The sequence below is a fragment of the Myodes glareolus genome, chromosome 13, assembly GCF_982192425.1.
Source record: "Myodes glareolus chromosome 13, mMyoGla1.1, whole genome shotgun sequence".
In the NCBI taxonomy this organism is placed as follows: Eukaryota; Metazoa; Chordata; class Mammalia; order Rodentia; family Cricetidae; genus Myodes; species Myodes glareolus.
The window spans coordinates 51839390-51851493 of record NC_142038.1 but is presented as its reverse complement, the minus strand read 5'-3'; the positions used below and the strand labels follow the sequence as shown (position 1 = coordinate 51851493).

At 43.5% G+C, this 12104-nt stretch overlaps 1 protein-coding gene across 2 annotated transcripts in view; it reads right to left on the bottom strand.

The window, feature by feature from the left end:
* Sil1 (SIL1 nucleotide exchange factor) overlaps window positions 1-6300 on the bottom strand; it is a 244442-nt gene extending 238142 nt beyond the window's left edge. The window contains exon 1 of one of the 2 annotated variants that reach the window (XM_048442449.3): window positions 6149-6300. The gene's annotated coding sequence lies outside the window, so the exon portion shown is untranslated. The remainder of the gene's footprint in view (window positions 1-6148) is intronic. The other variant, XM_048442448.3, reaches the window with a different exon arrangement.
* Between the last annotated feature and the right edge of the window lie 5804 nt (window positions 6301-12104).

The following is a 12104-nucleotide window of genomic DNA, read 5'->3' as shown; positions in this document are numbered from 1 at the left end:
TGTCTTGGAAAAGGAAAGTCAGGTCTTTCCCTTCCTCACAGATTTTTTTTCCTGTCCCCAAAGATTTTAACCACAAAAGCATCTTGCCTCTTTACAATGCTCTCAACAGCCCTACTGATTTCTTTGGTCACCCTCTGTTGGCCCCTGGCTTGTATCCTGGCTTTCAATAGCAGGAGAGTCCCACTAATGCAAGTAGTTTTTTTAAAAGGTATATGGCTCATCTAATTTCCCTGGGGCTTAGTTTGTCATCAATAAAAGAAGAGCCCATCAATTGCAAAATTGATGCATTGGGTAATAAAGCACTAGAGAAGTATCGCCTGACTGCTGACCCCCAAAAACAAATCCACAAAAACATAAGCAGAGCTGCAGATGTAGTTCAGTTGGTAGAGTATTTGCCCAGACACTCAAGTCCTGGGTTTGATCCCAGCACAGTAGCCACTGTGACACACCTGAAAATCCCAATATTTTAGAGGATAAAATATAGAGGCAGGGGAATCAAAAAAAGCTTTTAAAAGCTCAAGGTCATTTTCAACTATAAAATGAAACGTCCATTTTAAAGTCCTCACCATACCTTTCAGGTGCATGCCAAGTTCTTCCTTCAGGTTCTAGAACTCTTGAACATACAAAGCAGAAGGGGCAAATGACTTGGGAGAGCAGAGGACGACCTACACGTGAAGATCGGGTCACCAACTGTGCTACTCCTTTTGTCAGTGAGGATGAACTCCTTGGTGAGCTTCCTGGCCAGGGAGCAGACCTCAGAAGCATGCCCCTCTCCATTTCCCTGAGGATATGAAATGCAACCTGGGCATCAGACAGTAACTACCCAGAGATTCCAATGTTCAGTCTGGGAAAACAGACTCAGTCGTGAAAGCAGACGGCCCACAGAGCACCAGCAGAGCAGATGGCAAATCAAAACACCTCGGAAGTCCAACGTTTAGAATACAGACAATAAGAACAAAGGCAATTCTAGTCTCTTTGGAGGAGCCCAAGTAGAATTGCCTCTCCCACCTCCTCCTCTACTGCCATTTCTTTTCTTTTATAACTCTCTTACTAGCATAAGGACTTTAAGAAAGCAGCCTGCTTTCATTGTTCTGAAGTTTGGAAATAAAGTTCCAGGCTGACCTGCAGCTCATGACCCTCCCCCACCTCAGAGTCCAAGTGCTGGGATTATAAAAATATGCTGCCAGGGGGTGGTCTGCCTGCCTCTGCCTCCCAAGTGTTGGATTAAAGACGTGCACCACCACTGCCCAGCTTGTCCATCTTAAAGGCAACAGTCACCATCAACTTTAAAAAGAACAGCTTCTGTTTTGAAATACCAAGAACATTCATAAGTAAAACATAAATGTCTATTTTATAAACATCTAAATGTCAAAGTCAAGGGTGGGAAAGATGGCTTAGCAGTTAAGAATACTTGCTGCTAGGGAAGATGGACAGCCAGCATAACCACACCCTTGTCTATGAGCTGTGTGTGTGTGTGACAGTTTTCATTGTCAGCTTGGCAGAATTGGAATCACCATGGAATATAAGGGACAGCCTATATCAGGTTGGCCTGTGAGCATGAGTGGGAAGGAATTTTGTTCTTTCTTTAAAGCTTTTTTTTTAATTTTATGTGTATGGGTGTTTTGCCTACATGTATGTATGTGCTTGATTGGTGCTCTCCAAAATCAGAAGGGATAAGATCCTCTGGAACTAGAGTTACAGATGGTTGTGAGTCACCAAGTGTGCCAGGAACTTAACCTAGGTCCTCTGGAAGAACAGCCAGTGCTCTTAATTACTAAACTGTCTCTCCACTCCCTTTATTATTTCTAATTGTGTGTGCGTATGTGTAGGAATAGGCACCTGACTACCAGAGGCATAGGATCTCCCTGGAACTGGAGTTATAAGCAGTTGTGAGCCACCATAACTGATTGAGAGAATCAAACTCAGGTTCTAAGCAAGAGCAGCAAACACTTAACCACTGAGCCATCTCTCCAGGTGCAGGAGGAATTTTCTTAATTGGGTTAAGATGTGGCAAGATTCACTCTGAATGTGGACAACTCACATTCTCTATGACCTCCAGACGGCAGAGTGACAATTCCCAGAAGGCAAGAAGGCAGTTTGGTTCAACACAACTCAGTGGCTGGTGTTAAACTTCTGGAGTCCGGCTCCAAGTGGTTTTATTTTAGGCGTATTTAAGCACAGGACAACTTGGTGAAAAACATATTCTGGTGATAATTAACTCAATCCTGCATTCACAACAAAGCATATATAATCTCTCTGAAGAACAAGGTCAGCTAAATATGTATCAAATGTGACTATATTGAAACTCTTCATAAAGTCCATGAAGGTAGTTTCTGTAGATCGGCTGGGGGAAAGAAAATTTACAATAAGAGTCTGGGGAGGGTCTGATATCCGAAAAGTATCAAGCCACACTGACAGAGTAAAGGTCACCAGGCTATCCCCTAGTGCTTATCTGTAAACACAGAGATCTCTGGCCTCCTACAGACAACACTCATCTCATGGTCTGGACCATGATCAGTGAAGAGTGAGCTGAGCAAGTAAGCAAGAAAGCATTCATTTCTCTCTACTCTTGACTGCAGATATGCGACTTCAATTTTCTGTCTCAACTGCCCCAGATGGAGGACTTTTACTCAGAACTGTGAGCCAAAATGAACCTTTCTCCCAGAAGCTGCTCTTGCAGGGTAGCTTGTCACTTATCACGGCATCAGAAATGAAACGACCTGCGGCTGCTGGAACCTGAAGGTTCCCGTCCACTGGAGTCTCCTAACTCCAGGAACAAGTCTGCACAAGTGACAGTGTCGAGACTCCTCACAAGCCAAGAAGAACCCATGCACCTCAGCAACCTGAGTCTTTTATAAACCTTTTGTCCCAAAGATAAACTATTATTGCGGATGACATGAACTAGAAGGGCCCAACATCTGAATAACAGGCTATAAGAGGAAAATCCATAAATGAAATAAAAAAACAGAGGGCAGACTATTTCCTCTTCAGATCACATGTAATTAAAATATGAAGCTGTCTACTATGAGAACTAAAGCTTGAAGCTTAAGGCCAACTCAGAAAAGGATCAAGTATTTATCCTCGCTCAGAAAGAGAAAAGATTAGCACCATAAGGATGGGTCTCCAAATTGACACCCAATCTAGAAACTAGAGATGTCTGTGCTACAGAGCATGAAAAAACACCAGCGGGGGCCCCTAGCAAAATTCTTAGGCTCCTACAGCCAAGGGACAACCATTGTAAAATTCAGATTTAGCCGGGCAGTAGTGGCACACACCTTTAATCCCAGCACTCAGGAGGCAGAGGCAGGTGGATCTCTGTGAGTTCGAGGCCAGCCTGGTCTACAAGAGCTAGTTCCAGGACAGGCCCCAAAGTTACAGAGAAACCTGACTTCAAACAACTTTAAAAAGTGTTCAGACTGGCTCTCTGTAGAGAGGCTGAGTCAAGGGCTAGCAGATGGCGCCATAATAGTTTCAAGTAGGATAAAGCCAGTGTATAAATATACAAACATGAAAAAGAATCAAAAAGCATCTACCTTTATAGATATCCATGCTCTAAATTTTCTCATTAACAGTAAATGTTCAAAGTAGGGTGTGATTCAGTTGTAGAGTGTGTCTGCCATGCACAAGGTCATAAGGTTTGAGCTCTGGTATTTAAAAAAAAAAAAAGCAAGCTCAAAAAACTTCCCTTACATTGGTTGGCATGTAACCATCCTTTTAAATAATATTCCCATCTTAAGCAGTGAAAAACTGTCCATGGTCATATGGCCAATAAATGGTAAACTTTAAAACTCCTGTTTGCCACACTCCAAAAACCCATTATGTCTATCTCAAAAAACAAACAAACAAACAAAAAACCCCACAAAAAAACATCATTCACCCATTTGGTAGGATGAAGCAGAAAGGTCACAAGTTTGGGGCCAACCTAGGCTACCCAGCAAGTTTAGGGCTATTCTAGGCTACAAAAGAGACAGCGTCATTTTTAAAAAACAAAACCAAAATAGAACATTTAAATTGTTTCTCTGAAGAAAGGCTTTCTCAAGGACTAGAAGACAGCCTCCATAATAGTTTTATTTAAGGATAGAGAGAGTGGAGGCAGGTGGTGGTGAACACCTTTAGTCCCAGCACTCAAGAGGATCTCTGAGTTTGAGTCAACCTGGTCTATATATTGAGTTTCAGGACAGTCAAGGCTGCAAATGAGATCCTTCTCAAACAAAACAAAACAACAACAATAATAATTCATCTGAAAACAGGCCAGTGTCAAGGTTTTATAGCCATATGCCACTTGAAGAGTTTTTAGAAAAAAAGAAATAGTGTCAGATGTTAATGAGACTAATCTCCAAAAATCATTTCTGGGTATAGATTTTTTCAAAGCTGCTTTGGACAGTAGCCATATCACTCAGATAATGCCCACCTACAGCCCCCAAGGCAACACCTACACACACCACTGAAAGGAGAACAGGAGAGGGAAATTGGAGGCTCTAGTGTGTTTGTTATTTCAAAATCCATTTTGTTATTTTTCAGTTTCACTTAATTGGCCTTTTTCCCTGTCATGAGACAAACTGGGGCTCAAAGTTGGCCTCAGTAGAGATGAAACAGCCTTCAAAAAAACAACAGGAAAGAGGAAGAAAACAACATCAAATACCATGCAATTTTTATTTCTGAGCTGTCATGTGCCTACTAACACACTCTCCATTCCCATTATCAGCAAAATATGCAGTCTTTTCTATTGCCCGTTTCACTTAAACAACACATGCATTAATACTGACTGAATTTACTACCTGAATAAAAGGTAATGATAAATCTGGTATGGCAGCAACATCTTAAGTATCCAAGAGCCAAGTCCCAGTGGAAAACGCCGACCAATTTCTGACCCATATTACACAAATAGCAAATCCTAATATTACATTATGGTTTCCATTAAAATTTTATCTAATCTTTAAATCTGTCTATATATCAGAAAGAAAAACTTTTTTTGAATGTAAAGCTAAAAAGGCTTGTGCACACCCACAATCTCTCACACTCCCAAAACAATTATTGTTAGTATTTGGAAATGTATCAGTTTCTTCGACGAAACACGAAGGATTCATTTTCTTCCTGTCTACCTATCGTGAGATAATCTAATCATTCCCGCAAAGCAGTCTGTAGTTTTGTTTTGTTTGAGTTTGGGAGAGCCAGCTGGATTTGAATGTAAGCCAAGCATTATAAATGCATTTAGAAACTGATCTTACATACGGGTCGGAGAGATTAGATACGTAAAGGGTCTCAAGTCTTCCAGGCCGAACTGGAATTTTGTGTAGCTAAGGATGACACTGAAACTTCTGATGCTTCTCCTTAGTGCTGGGATTATAAACATACACTATAGCGTATATATACGCCTGGTTTATGCGATGGTAGGAATCGAATCCAGGGCTTCATCAATTGAGCTAATCTCCAGCCCTCGTCAATATATAAAGGCATCTAATTTCTGGATAAAGGAAATTTCTGGAATCCAGTCCTTTCCCATCAAAAGATCACCTGAAAGGAAACACCTGAGATGTGAGCAGGTGCCCACACACTACTTTGTCTAAAGTTCCTGGGAGAACCCTAAAGATTAAGCACAAAGTAATTTGAAATCACAACCAAATCCACAACCTTATTACCTGTGCGTTAAAGGCAAGTTTTACATCTACCAGTGCAAAGGAAAACACGTAAAAGGAGAGATATAATAATAAGGGGGTAGGAGACGATTTCATGTCAAGAGACTCGGGAGGTCGACCAATTACCACAATGTCAACTCTGGATGTATCTCTGAGAGCAACACCTAATTCACCCACTTCTTTGGACAGATGTGGGAAAACTGAGGCCGAAAGGGGAGACTAAAGATGGAAACTCAAAACAGATGTGCAGTCCAAAGCCACTGCCCCCTCTTCTGGCGCTGGAGGGGTTCACTGCGTCGCTAAGTGGAAAATGACAGAGCACAGGGGCTGCCAGCCTAGGGCGCAGTTGGACGTCTCGCCCGCGAGGCACTGAGATGGATGTGGTGGGACCCGGAACACTGTGGGAGGGTGCGGGGAGTGCGGCAGGGACGAGGCCGCTAACGGCAGGAAGCCAGGCCGGTACCGTCCGCCCTGCGTCCCGCTCCAGGGCCCGGGGCCCCCACCTCCCCTACCTTCGGCTTTCCACCGCAGCCGAGGGGCAGACACAAGCCCCACAATTCCAGGCGGCTGCAGCGGCAACCAGCTCCTCGTGCGCAAACGCGGCGGCAGCGGCTGCCTGAACCTGAAGACGCGTGGCTAACACGTCATCCTTAGTCTTGCCCAATGGTAACCTGCCAGAACAGCCTCCGGCAGTTCACGCCCCACGCTGCACTGTTAGCCCCGCCCTCCCCTGCTGCTAAGCCCCGCCCCTAGCGTCTCGCCCCGCCCCTAGCGTCTCCCTCCGCCCTAATGTTGAAGTTTGTTCTTGTCCCTCCGCTGGGAGCAGTGTCTAAAAAGAGATACCCGTGGGTCTGTCTTGTTTCTCACCTAGAACTTCAGTTTCTTGCTTAATTTCCCAAGATTGTAATTTCTTTCTAGCGTAAAGATCTTCAGAAAGAAACTTGAGGGGGTGGGAGGTAAATATAAATCACGAAGTTATGACTCAGTTTATGACACAAATTGAATCTCAAGCAATAAATAGTCCTTTGAAAAATTCATGCAAAATAGAGCACCTGTAAGTCACTCGCTTTATAGAATTATCTTTTGAGTGTGTTTTTTTTTAAAAATAAATTATTTTAAAGATAGGTCAGTGCATTTCTAATCTTGCCATACCACGGAATATATATTTGCCGAGTGATGCACACTCACAATAATTTCACAAGATTAGAATTGCTGTCCTCTTTCCCTAAAAATAAAGCAAAGCTCAAAGAGAATGTTCTAGTTTGCTTTCTGTTGCTGTGAGAAAATACTGACCTAAAGCGACTTGGAGAAGAAAGGGCCTATTTGACTTACAGGTTATGAGTTCATCCAACAAAGTCAGGCCAGGAGCTTAGGCAAGAACTGAAGCAAAGACAGGTGAGAGCTACCGCTCACTCTCTGTCTTTTTCCGGTATGCTTAGCTACCTTTCTGGTACAGCTCAGGTCACCTTCCTAAGAATGCTACTGCCCACTGTGGTCTGGGCCCTCCTTCCACTGCCAAACTAGGAAATGCCAAACAGACATACCCATGGGTCAGTCTGCTGGAGGCAGTTCCTCTACTGGGGTTCCCAATTCCCGTGTGTGTCAAGTTGACAACTTTAACTACGATAGAATAAAGGATTTATACAAGGTTATAGAATGAAAATGCTAGAAGTGAGGATTCCAAGTAGATGGGGTACCTTCGAAGTCATGTTTTCTTGGTACTATACCACATGTACAGACCCATCAAACCTGACTAATAAGATAGTTACAGGGAATTCTAGGCCATTTGTGAGTGAAGAAAAAAGTAATCCAAGTCATCAATGTCCTCAAATGGCAAATATTCCCCAAGATGATAACAATAAACTTATTTCTGGAATTCCTTTCTCTCCTTCACATATTAGGTGAGCTTCCAGCTTTCAATTTACTTTCTTAATTATGTTTATGTCAATCAGATGGGAAATTGACTTTATAGTCACTGAGCAAAGCCTTGGGTAGTAGCTAAGAAGGGAGAATGAACTCCTGAGAAGTAGTTGAGTGGGCAGTGCCAGTTAATGAGAAATGATAAAACATTCCCTTGGGTTCCAGACAAGAAAAAACAGACAACAGCTTACTCTCCTATGGCAAACTCAGGAGACCAGTGAGAGAAGGTGAACCCAGGAATAATGCCACCTTGTGTCACACTGCCTTAGTAAGTCAAAAATATTGCAAGTCAAAAATGCATTTAAAGCTGGGAATAATAGATTGGATTTCAGCACAGGAGGCTGAGGGAGTAGGATCACAGATTTGAAATCAATCTGAGCTACACAGTCTATTTCAGAAAACCAAAAGGTAAAGTGAGAACGACATTTGATACCTATGCTGCCAGCAGGAGCTTTACAGCACACTGCAGAGTGCCTGCTGTTTACCCTGCTAGTGACATGGCTAACTCAGGGCCAATACTACTCAGCATCTTGGGGGGATGTGGCAGTTACTCTCCATCATCCACTTCACATGACTTAGAATCATCAAGGTTGGGGCTGGAAAGATGGCTCAGTGGTTAAGAGCATTGCCTGCTCTTCCAAAGGTCCTGAGTTCAATTCCCAGCAACCACATGGTGGCTCACAGCCATCTGTAATGAGGTCTGGTGCCCTCTTCTGGTCTGCAGGCATACATGCAGACAGAATATTGTGTACAACATAAATAAATAAATAAATAAACAAACAAACAAACCAAAAAAAAAAAAAAGAATCATCTAGGCTATCAATTTCTGGATGTATCTCTAATGTATCTCTAAAGGTGTTTGTCTTAGGGTTTCTATTGAAGTGAAAAGACACCATGACCACAGTAACTCTTACAAAGGAAAACACTTTTACATTGGTATGCTTACAGTTTCAGAGGTTCAGTCCATTGTCGTGATGGTGGGAAGTGGCAGCATGCAGGCAAACATGGAGAAGTAGCTGAGAGTTTCACATCTTAATATGCAGGCAACAGGAAGTGGTCTGAGACACTGGGTGTGGCTTGAGCATATATGAAACCTCAAAGCCCACCTCCACAGTGACACACTTCCTCCAGCAAGGCCATACCTACTCCAACAAAGTCACACCTCCTAATAGTGCCACTCCCTATGAGTTTATGGGAGCCAATTACATTCAAACTGAAAGATCCTCAGAGAGGAGTCTATCGGGGAGTTCTCCACTCAAGAACCAGAACCAATCCACTGGATGCAAAAGCACGAGGTAGTTTATTGGATACACAGGCGCCTGTGGATGCTACAGCAACCAAGTTACTGAGCATGCTGGGCTGAAGGCACATTATGTATTTATAGGGATTTAAGAGTTACATAAGAGGCTGCATAGCAACAAGCATTTCATTGGTTCCCAAATTGGCGGGCTTAGCTCACCCCAGGAATGGCCCCATGTTTATTCCTGAATTTCCCCGAAAAACCACAAAGCTAGATAGAGAACCCTGCAGCAAGTTGACAGTTTCGATAGAATGCCTTGGGGGTGGGGTACTCCCTCTCCTCAGCCTAGTCAGTGGGTCTGCAACCCCTGTTTTAGCATCAGCTGGGCCGGGCAGACTTTCCTTCTATGGCCTAGCTAAATTTCACAGAGTCATTAGCTGAGCCTGGGGGCTTTCTTTCTATGGCTCAGTTAAGTTTCAGCAGAGTTTAACATAGTATGTGGACATGGGCGTCTTTCAAGTATGGGGGAGGCCTTTTATTACTACCACAGTGTTTAAAGTCAGAAGACACACTGTGGATGTGGGCAGCATTGTTCTGGGGGCAGGGAACCCAAACTGAATGCAAAGGAGAAAATGAGAGGAGTATCAACGTTCATCTCTTTCTACTTCCTGTCTGGAGACAAAATGTGACCAGCCTCCTCATGTTCCTATTGTCATACCACCATAAAGGACAGCAAACTAAGACCCACACAAACAAGAATAAATCCTTCCTGCCTTTAGCTGCTTTTATCAGGTACTTGTCTCAGCAAGAGAAAAGTAATGATACAAGGGGATGTGTTTGTTTATTTGTATTTTTTGAAACAGAATCTCATTTTATAGCCCTAGATGGACTGGTACTAACTGGGTATGCAGTCTGGCCTTGAATTTGCAATCCTCCTCCCTTCGGAGAGGCTGAAGAATATAGACATAAGCCGCCACACCCAGCTTGAGGGAACCTTTCACCACAATCCTGCTGCCAGGAAACCCCTCTGTGTTCTTAGACCTTTCGTGCACTTGAATGTGAGCACCAAGCTATATCCAGCGTTGGCTGTGGAGATGTGGTTGTTTGTGAACTGCTCCTTCTGGGTTCTTAAGCTCAAAGAGCTCAGGGTCAGTTAGCAGTCATGGAAATGTAAAAAGGTCAAATCAAAACAGCCAGCAAGTGCCATTTTGCAATACTATTCACAAGGAGCTCAAACTGTAGCCCAGTTTGTTAGTACTGCAGTTGTCCAAAATCCCCTTCCTGGATTTTTAAAAGATTTATTTTGCTGGGTATAGTGGTGCACATCTTTAATACCAGCTGTCAGGAGGCAGAGGCAGGTGGATCTCTGTAAGTTTGGGGCCAACCTGGTCTACATGGTGAGTTCTAGGACAGTCAGGACCAAAGAGAGAACTAGCCTCAAAAAATATTTTATTTTTTTTTTAAAAATGTGTGTGTGTGCTTGTATGTAAATGTGTGCACATGGGTGCAGGTGCCCACCAAAATCTGGAGTTACAAGCAATTAATTGTGAGCTGCCCAATATGAGTGCTAAGAGCCTAACTCATATCTTCTATAATAGCAATACATGCTCTTAACCATTGCCCCATCTCTCCAGCCCCCTCCTCCCCTAATTCCTTTTTGAGCAATGTCTCTTCAAATACATTATCTGTATCACACACTCTTATGAGATAGTGGGGAAGATTTTGTTCCCATTTCCACAGAAACAAAATCTCTGAACCCTTTAAAGATGTGCCATCCAGCTGTGGCTTTTGGGTACTACTTTGGGAAGTATCTTGATGCAAGGATGGTAATGGTCCCAGAAAAACCAATATGGAGAAGCAGGACTCTAAAGAGAATTCCAGAAAAGACCAAGGGAAACACTCATGTTAAGAACTGGAATTCACAACCACCTGGGTTGAACTTGGAAGAGGTAGGTCCAGCCAAGGCAGGGTAAAAAGCAGCTGACCTTTCCCCAGACTTGGGCACTCATGGGCCTGTATCACCAGCTTCATTGGTGAAAGTCAAGAATTCTAGTCTCAGGCCAGCAAGATGGTTCAGTAGGTAAAGGTACATGCTGCCAGCACTGAAGGCCTGAGTCTGGTCCTGAGGACCCATGTGGTAGGAAGAAAAAAACAACCAAAATAAGTTATCCTCTGACCTGCACCCGCATGAGTGGTACTAGCATGCCCACACACGTGTGCACGTACACACGACTAAATGAATAAATATAATTAAAAGTAAAAATAAAACCAAGTTTCCTATTTAATCCTAGTTTCTATACCCAGAAACCCAGAAACTGCATTGCTGAAGACCTCAAAGAACAGGAAGAGGGATAAAACGGCACAGTATTTTGAGTCCTTATGAAAGGGGTGTGAGGGTTTCTTGACAGCAGGCTCCTACGTGAGAGAAGGCTTTGGCAGCTCCAAGACTCTGGAGCCAGAGGAAGGTCAGTAAATTTAAACTGAACTAGCTCTCAGCTAAATAGGCCTTTCTGGTTCAAAGGGAACGCACTGAAAATAAAGGCAACCCAGAAGACAGACAAGATTTCAAAGTATTTTCCCCAAACAACATCCCACTGAGGCTGAAGCAAAGCTCCAAGAACCATGGCTCTGTCAACATAAGGACTTCATCCACACAGCTATTCATAACCACAGACATCTGACAAAATGCACCGCCTGCGGGCGCCCGCAGAGGCTTGGAATTGCAGGATGCACGCACGCCAAGGACAGACACAGCTTTAGCCCTGTTCGAGTTGCTCACTGCAGCATGAGAAAGCATCCTCTGACTGAGTGTCTTAAAACAACAATAATTTATTTAGCAGTTTGGGCAGGAGGCAACAGAGAAACATCAACCCTATTCCATGCATTGCCAACTTGGATGGCATGACAAAGGCAAGATGTTCAATCATGGGGCTGGCAGTTAGCGCTGGCTGTTGCTCGGAGTCTCAGCAGGTGCTGTCACCCAGGACACTGACAAACTTCTCCAAGTAGCTCTTAAATCCATCTTCCATTGCTATAACAGAATACCACAGACTGGATCGTTTGTCATGAGTGGGAATTTACTTAACTCATGGTTCTGGATGCTGAAAGTTCAAAATGAAGAGGTGATGTATAGTGAGGACCTCCAGACTGCATCATTCCTTCAAGTGGAAAGGTAATGAATATGTGTGAATGAGCAAGGCAGGAGGGGTGGACTTGCTTTGTAACTTTTTATTGATAGAGTGACTAGTCCACTCTATCAATAAAAGCGTTAGTAATTCCCTAGACCCCGCCTCTCAATGCCATTACAA